Raw genomic sequence first — 13,955 nt, 5'->3', positions numbered from 1 at the left:
TCACAATTGGGCTGAATTTGAGAAGGTTTTGTGTGGGTTTGAAGAAAGGGAAAAACAGTTTCTGCAAAAACTAGTTTTTAGCAGCTTCCTTCCTTCCATCTCCAAATTGAAGAGTTTTATCATTCCCTTTCATGTCTGCACTCAAGAGACCAGCTGAAGCCACTTCAAAATGCATGGAATCAATGGGCAAGGTGTGTTAATTTAGGAGAAACACCTTCTTACTTCACCTAAATGTGGAAAAATTCACTATCAAGTTCAAAATTCCAATTTCTATTTTCAATCTTTAATTTTAATTAATTCAAAATTAATTAAAATCAGAACTAATATTTCAATTTCTGAAATTGAAATAAAAAAGAAAATTGATTTTGATTTTTAATTAATTAAAAAGTAATTTAATATCAAATATTAAATTAATCACATACCTAATTTTAAACATGAATCTTATTCATGTAATTAATATTTAAATTAATATTTAAATATTATAAACTCTCCAATTTCATTTAATTACGATAAATTAAACGTTAATTAATGATATCAAATATAATTATACAAACCCTAATTTGAATTTGAACTATTCAAATTCAAACCCTAAATTCAATTTGAATATTTCAAATTGAAATCCAATTTGAACACTTCAAATTGATATCATTCCAAATTCATTCAATTTACTAATTCAAGGTGTTCATGTTTTACAAACTAGTAGAGGGACTTTATGGACCTACAGATTATGAGCTCCAACGATTTGAGATTAATTGGCTAAAACTCTTTAGACCGAATTAATCAATATTCGTTAACTATTGAGTCACACCACTATATCTCGATAGTTGCACTTTCCTCACTATAGATATATTTGTGTCCACTTGATTTAACTATAATCAGTGAGTTGACCTTTCACAGGCTATTCGTAATAACGGCTGGGTCAAATGTTGTTTTAACCTCAAAATTATGTTTTGCTCCTTAAGTTCCATTGATCCTTTAATGAACAACCGGTTTGTGATCCAATCAGTAAATCAGATCCCTCTCGGGCCAATGAGAGGATGGGGCACCTTATTCAAGACCTGGATTCAGCACTTAAAAGAACAACCTTCCTCCCATCCCTAAATCGGTTAGGCGTGAATTCCATCTTGCACCCTATGTTCCCAACTATCTATTTGGTCTTACCCTTGAAATGGGAGACTTATTGAGTCGCTGCTGTTGAACCAACCCTCACCCATGAAAATCTAAGGATAATCCCGAATAAACAGGAGTTCATAGTTAGCTCAGGATTAATGTCAAGTTACCTAGGCCATCTAAGTGAAATAATCAGTCTTAAACAGTAAATAGCATTATAAAGTAAGAGTGACTTATTTCTTGGTCCAATCTTATGCAAACTCATTGCACAGGATGGCTCCACTCCTCATGTCACCACATGAACGAATCAGGATCACTTCGTTTGTAGTACTTTACAATAGATTGTAACAACTACAGAGTAGACCACATCCGATAGTGTTACCAGAATAAGGTACCCAACCTTATTCATATACTATAGAACATTTTGACTATTTACTCGAACTTGATCCATCTTTATGTCTCCACATAAAGTTCAAGTATTCATATAATAGCCATGAATCTTAGTTTATTGGATTTAGTCTTTACAAGTGCAATTTACAAATTCAATAATAACTTTATTGAAGAAATGTTGAATAATATTTTTATTGATAATAAAAATGTTTTTAACTCTACAAACTGTGAGTTTTAGGACATACAACCCAACAAACTTCCACTTGGACTAAAACTCCAGTGGATAAATATATACAATGTTGAGTTCCATTTGAGAAAACAAAAGGAATTAATATAATAAACTAGGGTATCAGATACCCATTATTTCTCCAACTTGCCCTAGTTCTAAGTATTTCATAGTCCTAGTCCCACTAGGTGACCCTCGAACACTTTAGCCAATAGGGCCTTTGTAAATGGATCAGCTAAGTTGTCTTGTGAGGCTATCTGCGTGACAATCTCGTCTTCTCTATGTACAATCTCCCTGATGAGATGGTACTTCGTTCGATGTTCTTTCCACGTTTATGGCTTCTAGGTTCCTTTGAGTTTGCAACTGCTCCACTGTTATCACAATATAGGGTGACCGGTAAATGCATATTTGGAACCACTTCAAAATCAGTCAGGAACTTTCTGAGTCGTACTGCTTTTTTGCTGCTTCATTTGCAGCTACATACTCAGCTTCCATTGTGGAGTTAGCAATACAACTTTGCTTAATACTTCTCCATACTACTACTCCCCCATTAAGAGTGAATACTAACCCCAAAATTGATTTTCTTGAATCAATATCATTATGGAAGTTAGAATCAGTATATCCAGTAAGGATCAGATCCTTAGTACCATACACGAGCATATAATTCCTCGTTCTCCGAAGACACTTGAGGATGTACTTAACGACAGTCCAATGACCAGATCTAGGATTGGACTGAAATCTTTTGACCACTCCAACTACATAGCATATGTCGGGATGAGTACACAACATTGCATACATTAAGCTCCCTACTGCTAATGCATATGGAACCTCAACCTCTTTAGGTGTCTTAGGACTTTGTTCCTTAGACAGATGAATTCCATGTCTGAAAAGCAACATTCCTTCCTTGGAATTTTACATTTTATATCTAGACAACATCTTGTCTATATAAGATGTCTGAGATAATGCTAAAGTTCTGTTCTTTCGATTTCGAACTGTTTGGATCCCAAGAACATATTCTGCTTCATCCAAATATTTCATTTGGAATTGCGTAGTAAGCCATCTCTTGACGTCAGCCATAAATTGTACTTCATTTCCTATGAGTAGAATATCATCAACATACAGAACCAGAAAAGTGACAGTTTTGTTAACAATTTTCTCGTAAACACAAGGTTCGTTAACATTTTGGTCAAAGCCATAAAATTTGATCACAATGTAAAATATTATATTCCAGGATCGAGACACTTGTTTCAATCTATAAATGGATTAATTAAGCTTGTAAACCTTTTCCTCTTGACCCCATTCAATAAATCCTTATGATTGAGACATATAGATACTCTCCTCAAGATAGCCATTTAGGAAGGTTGTCTTGACATCCATTTTTCATATTTTATAATCATAAAATGCAGTTATGAATTCAGTATTCTAATAGACTTTATCATGGCAACCGGAAAGAAAGTTTCTTCATAGTCCATCCCCTCTCTTTGGGTAAACCATTTTGCCATAAGCCTAGCTTTTTAGGTTTGTACCTTTCCAACTTGGTCTCGTTTTTTCTTGTAGATCCACTTACAACCGATGGATTTTACCCCTTCTAGTTGATCTACAATAACTCAAACTGAATTGAAGTACATTGACTCTATTTCAAGGTCCATGGCTTTAACCCACTGTTCTTTATCCACATCTTCCATTATTTCTTTGAAAGTTAATGGGTCCTCTAAGCCATCGTCTGGTATGTTGACTTGAGTTTCAGCTAAACCCATGTACCGATCAGGCTGTTGCACAACCCTCCCACTGTTGGAAGATATCAACATGCAGTGGAAGCAACAAGGGTCAATAAGCATTCTAATTCATTAATTTTGGCTATAATAAAGCATGCTCATAAACTAATAAGAGGGTTTCTAAGACATACCTTTGCAGAACTACTTGAAACTCGAATTCAGCTGCAAATCTTCTCCAAATCTTCTCGTAAACCACCTCAAGGCCTTCCCCACTATTTTCTTGGAGCCTAAGATTGAATTGTGGGACTCAAAATAAGCTTGAATAAAGGGAAAAGAAGCTCATTGATGCACCTTGAAGAACACCTTTTTCAACATCTCAAGTTTTCAGCAAAAAACCAACAAGTACATCAGTTTGCATGCTCGATTCTCAGCCTAATCTCCTCTATTTATTGTAGGACTATCATGCAATGAAGATTGCTACATGAGAAGCAACTCATGCTTGGAGATTGACTCAATTAAAAGAGTGGAAAATGAGTAAGCTCCTTGGTAGGTAAGTGGAAATTTCCCACTTTTTCATATTTTGTGTTTTCAATCCTTTTTTCAATTTTGTTTTATAAATTGATTTCCAAAATCAATTTTGTTTTTTCAAAATTGAAAACTTTATTAATTTTACAAAATTAATTCATTAATTAATTTTCTAAGTGAATTAATTTTGTAAAATTAATAAAAAAAAATTAATTAATTCTAATTAATTCAATATCAAATATTAACTTAATTTTAACACAAAACCCACCATCATGAATCCATATTCATGAATTTAATATTTAAATTATATTTAAATATTAATTGATTCTCCAATTTCGTTTAATTCTAAAATTAAATGTGTAATTATATCACATATAATTACTAATTCCCTTAATTCTAATTTGAACATTTCAAATTAACTTATCACGCTACTTTAAGGCTAATCCATTTACGAGCTAGTAGGGCACCTCGTCGACCTATAAATCATGGGCTCCAACGATCCGAGATTAATTGGCTAAACTTTTTAAACCGAATTAACTCCCATTCGTTAACTAATGGGTCACTCCACTAAAGCTCATAGTTGCACTCCCCTCACTGTAGATATATTATGTCCACTCGATATAATTTTGATTAGTAAGTTAACCCTTCATAGGTTGTTTGTAATAACGACTGGGTCAAATGTCTGTTTTACTCCCGAGATTACCTCTTGTTCCTTAAGTCCCATTGATCTTCTAATGAACAATTGGTTTGTGATTCGATCAATAAACCAAGTCCCTCTCGAGCCAATGAGAGGGTGGGGCCCTTTGTTCAAGACCCAGAGTCAGCACTTAAGGGAACAACCTCTCTACTATCCCTGGTAGCGGGTAGGAGTGAATTCCATCTTGCATCCTATGTCCCCAGCTATCTACCCGTTCTTACCCATGACATTGAGTTTATTGAGTCGGCGCTGTTGAGCCAACCTTCACCTAAGTAAATCTAAGGATAATCCCGAATAAACGGGAGTTCATAGTTAGCTCAAGATTAAGGTCAAGTTACCTAAGTCATCGCTTTGAAATAGTCAGTCTTAAATAGTAAACAAGATTATAAAGTAAGAATGAATAATTTTGTGGTCTGATCGTGTACAAACTCATTGCATAGGATGCCCTCACTCCTCATGTCATAACATGTACGAATTAGGATCACATCGTCTGTAGCACTTTACAACTTCTTTGTAAAAACTACAGAGTGGAATAGTGTTACTAGAATAAAACACTCAACCTCATTCATATACTATAGATCATTTTGACTATTTACTTGAACCTGATCCACTTTTATGTCTCCACATTGAAGAAACTCTTATTCAAGAGAACTGGTGAGTGGAAGCAACATCTTTTCAAGCCCATTGTGAAAGAATAAACGCATTCACAGACGTACAAGAATAGTTATGCATCTTAAAGACAATTACAACATGCTTTCTTAATCAAATACAAAAGGATTTGAGAGATATACCTTTGAAGAACTCTTCTTCTGGAAATCTCTCGCTCTCGTGAAAAATCGTCTAGCAATCACGAATTGTCTGATCTACGAACAGCAACCCCTCGACACTACCACTCGGCAACTTTGATATTCTCGGAGTGAGAATCCAAGAGGTGTGGGCTCTGTGTAAATTTGGTAGAGGGAAGGAGGAAGAAAACGATCGAACTACATGATCAAGTAAGTGGGAGAAAGATTTTGTCTATCGCATAGACTGAGAGTACTTGATCGTTTAGTAATCTCTTGCTCTCATGAGAATCGTCTAGCCAATCATTTAGTAGTATCTCGCTTTCGTAAGCAATCGTCTAGTCAATCATCTAGCAAATATCGCTCGATTATTTAGTTTCTCACTCACTCATTTAGAGTCGATCGTCTAGTAAATCTCGCATGATTGTTTAGTCTCTCACTCGATCGTTTAGTCTCTTGTGAGCGCTATCGTATAGTCTATCGTGAGCGATCGATTAGCAATTCACTAAATGAAGCGATCTTTCATAAAATGAAAACTCTTTTTCATTTTATTTTTCAGTTATTAAAACTGAAATATACCTCTCACTTGCACGGTTAAAAGAGAAAATAAATAACCAACTAAACAATTATCTTATAATTATTTATATTATAAATAAATATAATAACCAACTTATCATATTATATTTATAACCTATAGTTTTAATATCACATCATATGTAATATTTAAACCATAGTTCTTTTCTCCTTTATTTAATATAAATCATATTTATATCAATTCCTCCAATTAATATATCTAATACATCAAATCAATTATGTCACATATAATTGAACCAATTTAATTATATCATATACAATAAAATTTCCTCTTGTTAATTTGAACACTTCAAACTAACCTAAAAACTGGTTCTCAACTTGAATCCATTGAGCTACCAAGGGGACCTTATGGACCTGTAGCTTGAAGCTCGAATAACTGACTAAACTCTTTAATCATGAAATCCACCATCCGTTAACTATCGGGCACTCCACTAAAGACTCACAGTTGCACTCTTCTCACTACAGATATATTTCTGTGTTCATTGAATATAACCAATCAACAGTACGATAATCCTTCACAGATCGCTCGTAAGTATAACTGAGTCAATTTACCATTTTGTTCCTGTAGTTACATCTAATTTCTTAAGTACCACTGATTCCTCTAATGAACAATACATCATAGTCTTACTATGTGTGAACACCTCTCGGGCCATGAGAAAGTGTGTGGCGCCACATCGTTCAAGCTCGGAATCAGCCCTTAAGGGAGCAATCTATCTATTTACCCCTACTTCGGGGAAGGAGTGAATTCCATCTTGTGTAGTTGAGTTCCCAGCTCCTCGATCAGACGAATCCCCAAAGTGGTAGGTTTGAGTCGATAATCTAGCCACTCGCACCCATGCAAATCAAAAGACCGCCCTCATAAGCAGGAGTTCCTATTCACTCAGGATTAAGGTCATGTTACCTATGGTCATCCTAGTGAAATGAAAGTCTCTGTCATGAACGACGTTATATAACGAGACTAAACATTTCGTGGTCCGGTCTTATATAAACTCCTTTGTATAGGACATCCCCGCTCACATGTCTCCACATGAATGATCAGGATCATACCATCTATAGCACTTTACAACAATTGTAACATCTATAAAGCGGGTCATATCCGTAGTGTCACCAGAATAAGGTTTCCCTCCTTTATCCATATACTACAGACCATTTAGGTTATCACTTAAGGCATGATCTACTTATATGTCTCCACATACATGCTTAAGTTACAACGATAACCAGATATCTTAGTTTATTGGTTTGTGGTTAATGCAACTAAAATATCCTATATTTCATAGACAATAGTGAAGAAAATATCTCATATTATTATATAACAAGTGTTTGTTCATATAGGTGTTTACAAACTACAGGACTCTACGACAGTTTATGGCATCAACCCCAACACACATAAAGTTCAAGTCTCATGTAATAGTCATGGATCTTTTAGTTTATTGGATTTATTTCTGAAACAAAATAAGCAATTTATATATTCAATAACAACTTATTGAATTTTCAGAATAAGTTTTATTGTTTACAAACCACGATTTTTAGGACATAAAACCCAACACCTACTACGTCGAGGCACACTCAACTCTTGAGAAGGATGTGAAGTACCAGTTTCATCAACAACTTTTGCTGATGGACCTGCGCAATCAACAACTCTTGTCGATGCATCTGTGGTTTCTATGGTCATTTCTGAAGGATCCCAAATTGAAGGGAACCTTGAGTGGAAGAAAGATTGTCCCAATTCCCATTTTTCGTTGAATGTACAGTAAATTAAGAAAGAGATATGCATTTACATAAATTACAACATACTTTAACAAAAGAAAAACTTAGGGTTTTAGAAACCCTTACCTTTGAAGACTTTATTTAAGTATCCCTTGATCAAGATCTGAACACTACCACGAAGGCTTCCTCGGTATTCTCAGGCAAAGAACCCAGGAGTGGTTGGCTCAACTATTTTGGAATGAGGGAAAATAGGCGAGTGGAGAAGAGGAAGTTTGAAGATCGTTCATCAACAATCTAAAACTTCCAGATCTCTTTCTCACACTGTATTTTTCGATCAAACCATATGATGAATGAGGAGCAGACTCTCTCCTATCTTTCAAAAGCCAAATACAACAACCATCCACTTACGTCAGTGGAGAGAAAAGAGCAACTCCCTCCCTCATTTTTATTTAAAATAAAAAATGACATTTAATACATATAAATATAAATATGATAACTAATTTATCATATTATATATATTAAATTATATGTTATATCAAATATAACATATAGTTTATAGTTTTTAATATTGTATCATATACAATACAACCTATAGTTTCTTTTCTCTCTTATATGGTATTCAACATAAATCACATTTATATTAAATTTAACAATTATGAATCCAATTCATATTAATAATATTTGAATCTTATTCAAATATTTTTTTTCCTCTCAATTAAGCTATAATGTATTAAATACATTATAATAATTATATCAAATATAATTAAAATAACTTAATTATATCATATATAATTAAATCCCACAATTAATTTGAACAATTCAAATTAATCCAAAAACTGATTCTCATTCAATCCTATTGAGCTACCAAGGGGACCTCATGAACCTGTAGCTTGAAGCTCCAACAATACATGAATAATTAATCAAACTCATTAATTAAATTATTCACCACCCGTTAACCGTCGAACACTCCACTAAAGATCGACAGCTGCACTCTTCGCACTATAGATTTATTTCTGTGTCCATAGGATATAACCAATCAACAGTGATGATCCTTCACAAATTGCTCATAAGTATAGCTGGGCCAAAATTATCGTTTTGCCCCTATAGTTACATCTAACTCTTTAAGTACCACTGATCCCTCTAATGAACAATAGATCATAGTCCAACTATGACTAAACCCCTCTCAGGCCAGAAGAGGGTGTGGCGCCACATTGTTTAAGCCCCAAAATCAGTCTTTAAGGAAGCAATTTATCTACTTACCCTTATCTCGGGGAATGAATTCCTTCTTGTGTAGGTATGTTCCCAGCTCCTCAATTTAAAGAATCCTCAAATTGGTAGGCACGTTGAGTCGACGATCTGACCACTCTCACCCTACAAATCAAATGACCGCCCTCATAGGTAGGAGCTCACAACTCACTCAGAATTTAGGTCATGCTACCTATGCTAATCCTGGTGAAATGTAAGTTTTTATTATGAACGGTGTTATATAATGAGACTAAACATTTCGTGTCCAGTCTTATACAAACCCTTTTATATAGAATATCCCCTCTCACATGTCTATATATGAATGATCGGGATCATATCATTTGTAGCACTTTACAACAATTGTAATGTTGGGTTGTATGTCCTAAAACTCGCAGTTTGTAAAGTTAAACATATTCTAATATCAATAAAGATGTTATTCAACATTTTTTCAATAAAGTTGTTATTGAATCTTTAAATTACATTCGTAAAGTCTAAATACAATAAACTAAGATCCATGGCTATTACATGAATACTTGAACTTTATGTAGAGACATAAAAATGGATCAAGTTCGAGTAGATAGCCAAAAAAGGTCTATAGTATATGAATAAAGTTAGGTGCCTTATTCTGGTAACACTATTGGATGCGGCCTACTTTGTAGTTGTTACAAGTTGATGTAAAGGTACAACAAACGAAGTGATCCTGATTTGTTCATGTATTGCCATGAGGAGTGGGGGCGTCATATGCAATGAGTTTGCATAAGATTGGACCTAGAAATAAGTCACTTTTACTTTATAACGTTGTTTACTGTTTAAGATTGACTATTTCGCTTAGATGACTTAGCTAACTCGATCTTAATCCTGAGCTAACTATGAGCTCCTATTTATTCGGGATTGTCCTTATATTTTCATAGATGAGGGTCGGCTCAATGGCATTAGCTCAATAAGCCTCCCATTTTAGGAGTAAGACCGGGTAGATAGCTGGAGACATAGGGTGTAAGATAGAATTCATGCCTACCTGATTTAGGGATAGGAGAAATGTTGTTCTCTTAAGTACTGAATCCAGGTCTTGAACAAGAGCCCCACCCTCTCTTTGGCCTAAGAGGGATCTAATTTAGTGATTGGATAATAAACTAATTGTTCATTAAAGAATCAGTAGAAACTTAAGAAGCAAGACGTAATATTGGGGTAAAACAACATATTTGATCCAACCGTTATTACGAACAACCTGTGAAGGGTCGACTTACTGGTTATGGTTAAATCATATAGACACAAATATATCTACAGTCGGGAGAGTGCAACTATCGAGCTATAGTGGTGTGACTTGATAGTTATCGAATACTGATTAATTTGTCTAAAGAGTTTTAGCCAATTAATCTTAAATCGTTGGAGCTCATGATCTGTAGGTCCATAAGGTCCCTCTACTAGCTCGTAAAACACGAACACCTTGAATTATCAAACTGAGTAAATTTGGATTGATATCAATTTGAATTGTTCAAATTGAAATTAGGGTTTGGATTTGAATAAGTTCAAAATCAAATTAGGATTTTTATAATTATATTCAATATAATTAATGTTTAATTTGTTGAAATTAAATGGAATTTGAGAGTTTATAATATTTAATATTGATTTAAATATCAATTACATGAATAATATTCATGTTTTAAATTTAGTGTGTGATTAATTTGATATTTGATATTAAATTATTTAATTAATGAAAAATCAAATTAAATTCCAATTTTAAATTCAATTTGAGAAATTGAATATTGAATTTGATTAATTATGAAACTAAATCAAATTGGATTTGATTAATTTATAATTAATTGAAAAAATTAGAAATTTTGAAAAGTAGAGCTTTAGTGGGGTTTTCCCACTTTCACCAAGTGTGAGGTGTTGCTCTTCTAATTACACACAAACCCCATTAAATTTTTGAATCAGCTGTTGGCCTTGAATGGGGTTGGAGTGCCTGCATGTTGAAAAATAATAAAACCTCAAAAATTGAAAGAAGAAACGAGGTTGAATAAGCTGGAAAATTATTTTCTGCATCTTCTTCTTCTTCCACACAAAACCCATATTTTTACTTCACAAATTCACTCAAATTCGAGTTCCACCACTTAAATTCAAGGCTAAGAATAGTAGAGAAGATCTCTTGGTGGTTCATTGATGATTTGGAGCTAAATTAACGTGAAGAGCAACTTGGATTTAGAAGGATTCATCAAAGGTATGTTGAAATTGAAACCCTCTTCATTTTTCTGGTAAAGCATGCTTTTAGAACTCAAATTAAATGTGATTAGAGTGCTTATTGATTCTGTTTGCTTCCATTGCATGCTAATATATCCTTTCATGTAACACTTACAAAGCGGGCCATACTCGTAGTGTCATAGGATAAGGTATCCAAACTTATCCATCTACTACAGACCATTTAGGTTATCACTTAAACGACGATCCACCCATATATCTCTACATACATGTTTAAATTACTAGATAACCTTGGATGTTTGTTTATTGGTTTGCAGATAATGCAAATAAAATATGTAGATAATGCAAATATATCATATATTTTATTAAATAGACAATGAGTTTGAATAAAATATCATATATTTTATAAAATAAACAATGAGTTGTTCAATATATTTACAAACTATAGACCCTACAAGATTTAGGGCATCAATTCTGACAATTTCATCTATTAATAGCCTACTTCGAGGTTGGTGATTCTTTATGTAGTTTTCCTCTAGGAAAATTGCATTTGTCGATACAAATACCTTATCTTCCTGAGGATCATAAAAGAAACCACCTTTTGTCTCTTTAGGGTAACCTATAAATAGGCATACCTTTGAACGATGTTCCTACTTCTTAGGATTTTGCACCAACGCATGTGTTGGGCATCCCCAAATTCTAAAGTGATGTAAACTATCTTTACGTCCTCTCCATAGCTCGTAAGGTGTTTCAGAAACACTCTTCGAGGGAACCATGTTCAATATATACACCGTAGTCTCAATTGCGTGTCCTTAAAAAGAATTTGGCGACTGGGCATAACTCATCATAGAACGAACAATGTCTAACAAGGTTCTATTTCTCCTTTCTGCCACATCATTTTGTTGAGGTGTGCCAAGTGCTATGAGTTGTGACTGGATTCTGTGTTCTATCAAATAGTCCTAGAATTTTAAGTCCATATACTCACCACCTCGATCTGATCGAAGTGTTTTAAGCTTTTTACCTAATTGGTTCTCAACCTATGCGTTATATTCCTTGAATTTTTCAAGTGTATCGGACTTATGATGTATTAGGTAAATGTGCCTATATCTTGAATAGTCATCGACAAAGCTGATGAAATATTCATACCCTCATCTAGCTTTAACATTCATTAAACCACAAAGGTCAAAATGTACTAGCTTCAAAAGTTCTTTTGGCTCTAATATTTTTCCAAAAAAAGATCATTTAGTCATTTTACCCTCAAGACAAGATTCACACGGCAGAAATGAACTGTCTTCTAACTAATTTAGATGACCGTTCTTCACCAATCTCTTAATCCTGTTGAGATTTATGTGACCAAGTCTCAAGTGCCAAAGATAGGCATTTGGAGAAACTTTCCTTTTCTTATTTTGAGTCTCAACTGTTTTAAACATCTCTATATTCAAAACGAGTTTTACCTCAGTCGGTTTTAACATGTACAAGTTATTTTCTAATTTTGTGGAACAAATATTAATATCTTTCGAAGTAATGAATACTGCATTATTTTCAAAAGAAATTTTGTAATTTCGTTCTAGCAAACATGAGACAGATATTAAATTCCTTTTTATAGAAGGAATGCAATAAACATTTATGTACCTATCTCCTATAAATAACTTCATATCTCCCACTACTTTAGCTGAAACAACCTCCCCAGTCCCTACCTTAAAGGTTGCTTCGCCTTCTGTAAGTTGTCTCCAGGAACTTATTTCTTAAGAGAAAATACAGATATGATTAGCGGCACCTGAATCTATTATCTAGGTCTTTTTATCGTTTTCCACTAAGCATGTTTTGATGATTAGTAAATCGCATTTACTTTATTGTTTGAATTTTGCATTCTCATCTATATTGTTCAAAACTTTATTTGAGTTGGAAGATAGAGGACAATCCTCTGTTAAAACTTGTTTTGAATCATCATTTACTAGTAATTTGCATGTTGAATTGTTCTTACCGTTAATTAAAGTGGAAGCGAGTATTTTAGAAGAATTCGACATGCTGAAATTTTAAACATATTCTTATTAGTAAATTGTAACTAAATCCAAATTAAGTTTTAGAAAAAAATAATAATGTAACCAAAATCATCATTTATTTGTAACGATACTATAGTGAGTCAGAATAAGTGCTACCAAGGGCAGTCAAACACTCCTTCACTAAAGCAAAACATTCTCGACTAAATACTATCTCCAGAATAACTCATATTTCGATAGTTATTTAGCTATCGTTTTTGGTCAAGAACTACTAACACTTAGTATTTTCACAAGTGTAACCCTCCATTTTCAGACCTCAAAGGTCGGCCCCAACAATGTTACTGAATTGGAAAGTCAAGGTTGGAAAACTACCTAAGAAATCCTATCCATTTCTGGAGTTTGAGTTGTTTCGAATCCTATGTTACAACTCTCCGTGGGGACAGCCGTCATTAAAAGACTAGCAAGGGCCGTCTAAAGCTAACCAGCAGGCGCAACATAGGAATCTCACGGTCCAAATAAATGGAAGAGACTGCAGGATGTGTTGACACATATCCTTCACCCACTTACTATAAACTACTTCCCATATTCACCTTGATCTTGACCTATACAAACACTTCCCGAATGAAGGTCACTCCCAGGGTGACACGAAACGTCGTATGAATCTCACGGTGTGAACTTTCTAGGGACATGAGAGTTAAAATCAATATATCGTATATTTGATTTTACATCGAACAACTTCCCCTCATTCACCTTGATATTGACTCATGC

This window comes from Benincasa hispida, chromosome 7, assembly GCF_027475165.1.
Source record: "Benincasa hispida cultivar pf3 chromosome 7, pf3_genome.v1.1, whole genome shotgun sequence".
Taxonomy (NCBI): domain Eukaryota; kingdom Viridiplantae; phylum Streptophyta; class Magnoliopsida; order Cucurbitales; family Cucurbitaceae; genus Benincasa; species Benincasa hispida.
Note: the sequence above shows the minus strand (reverse complement) of the source record.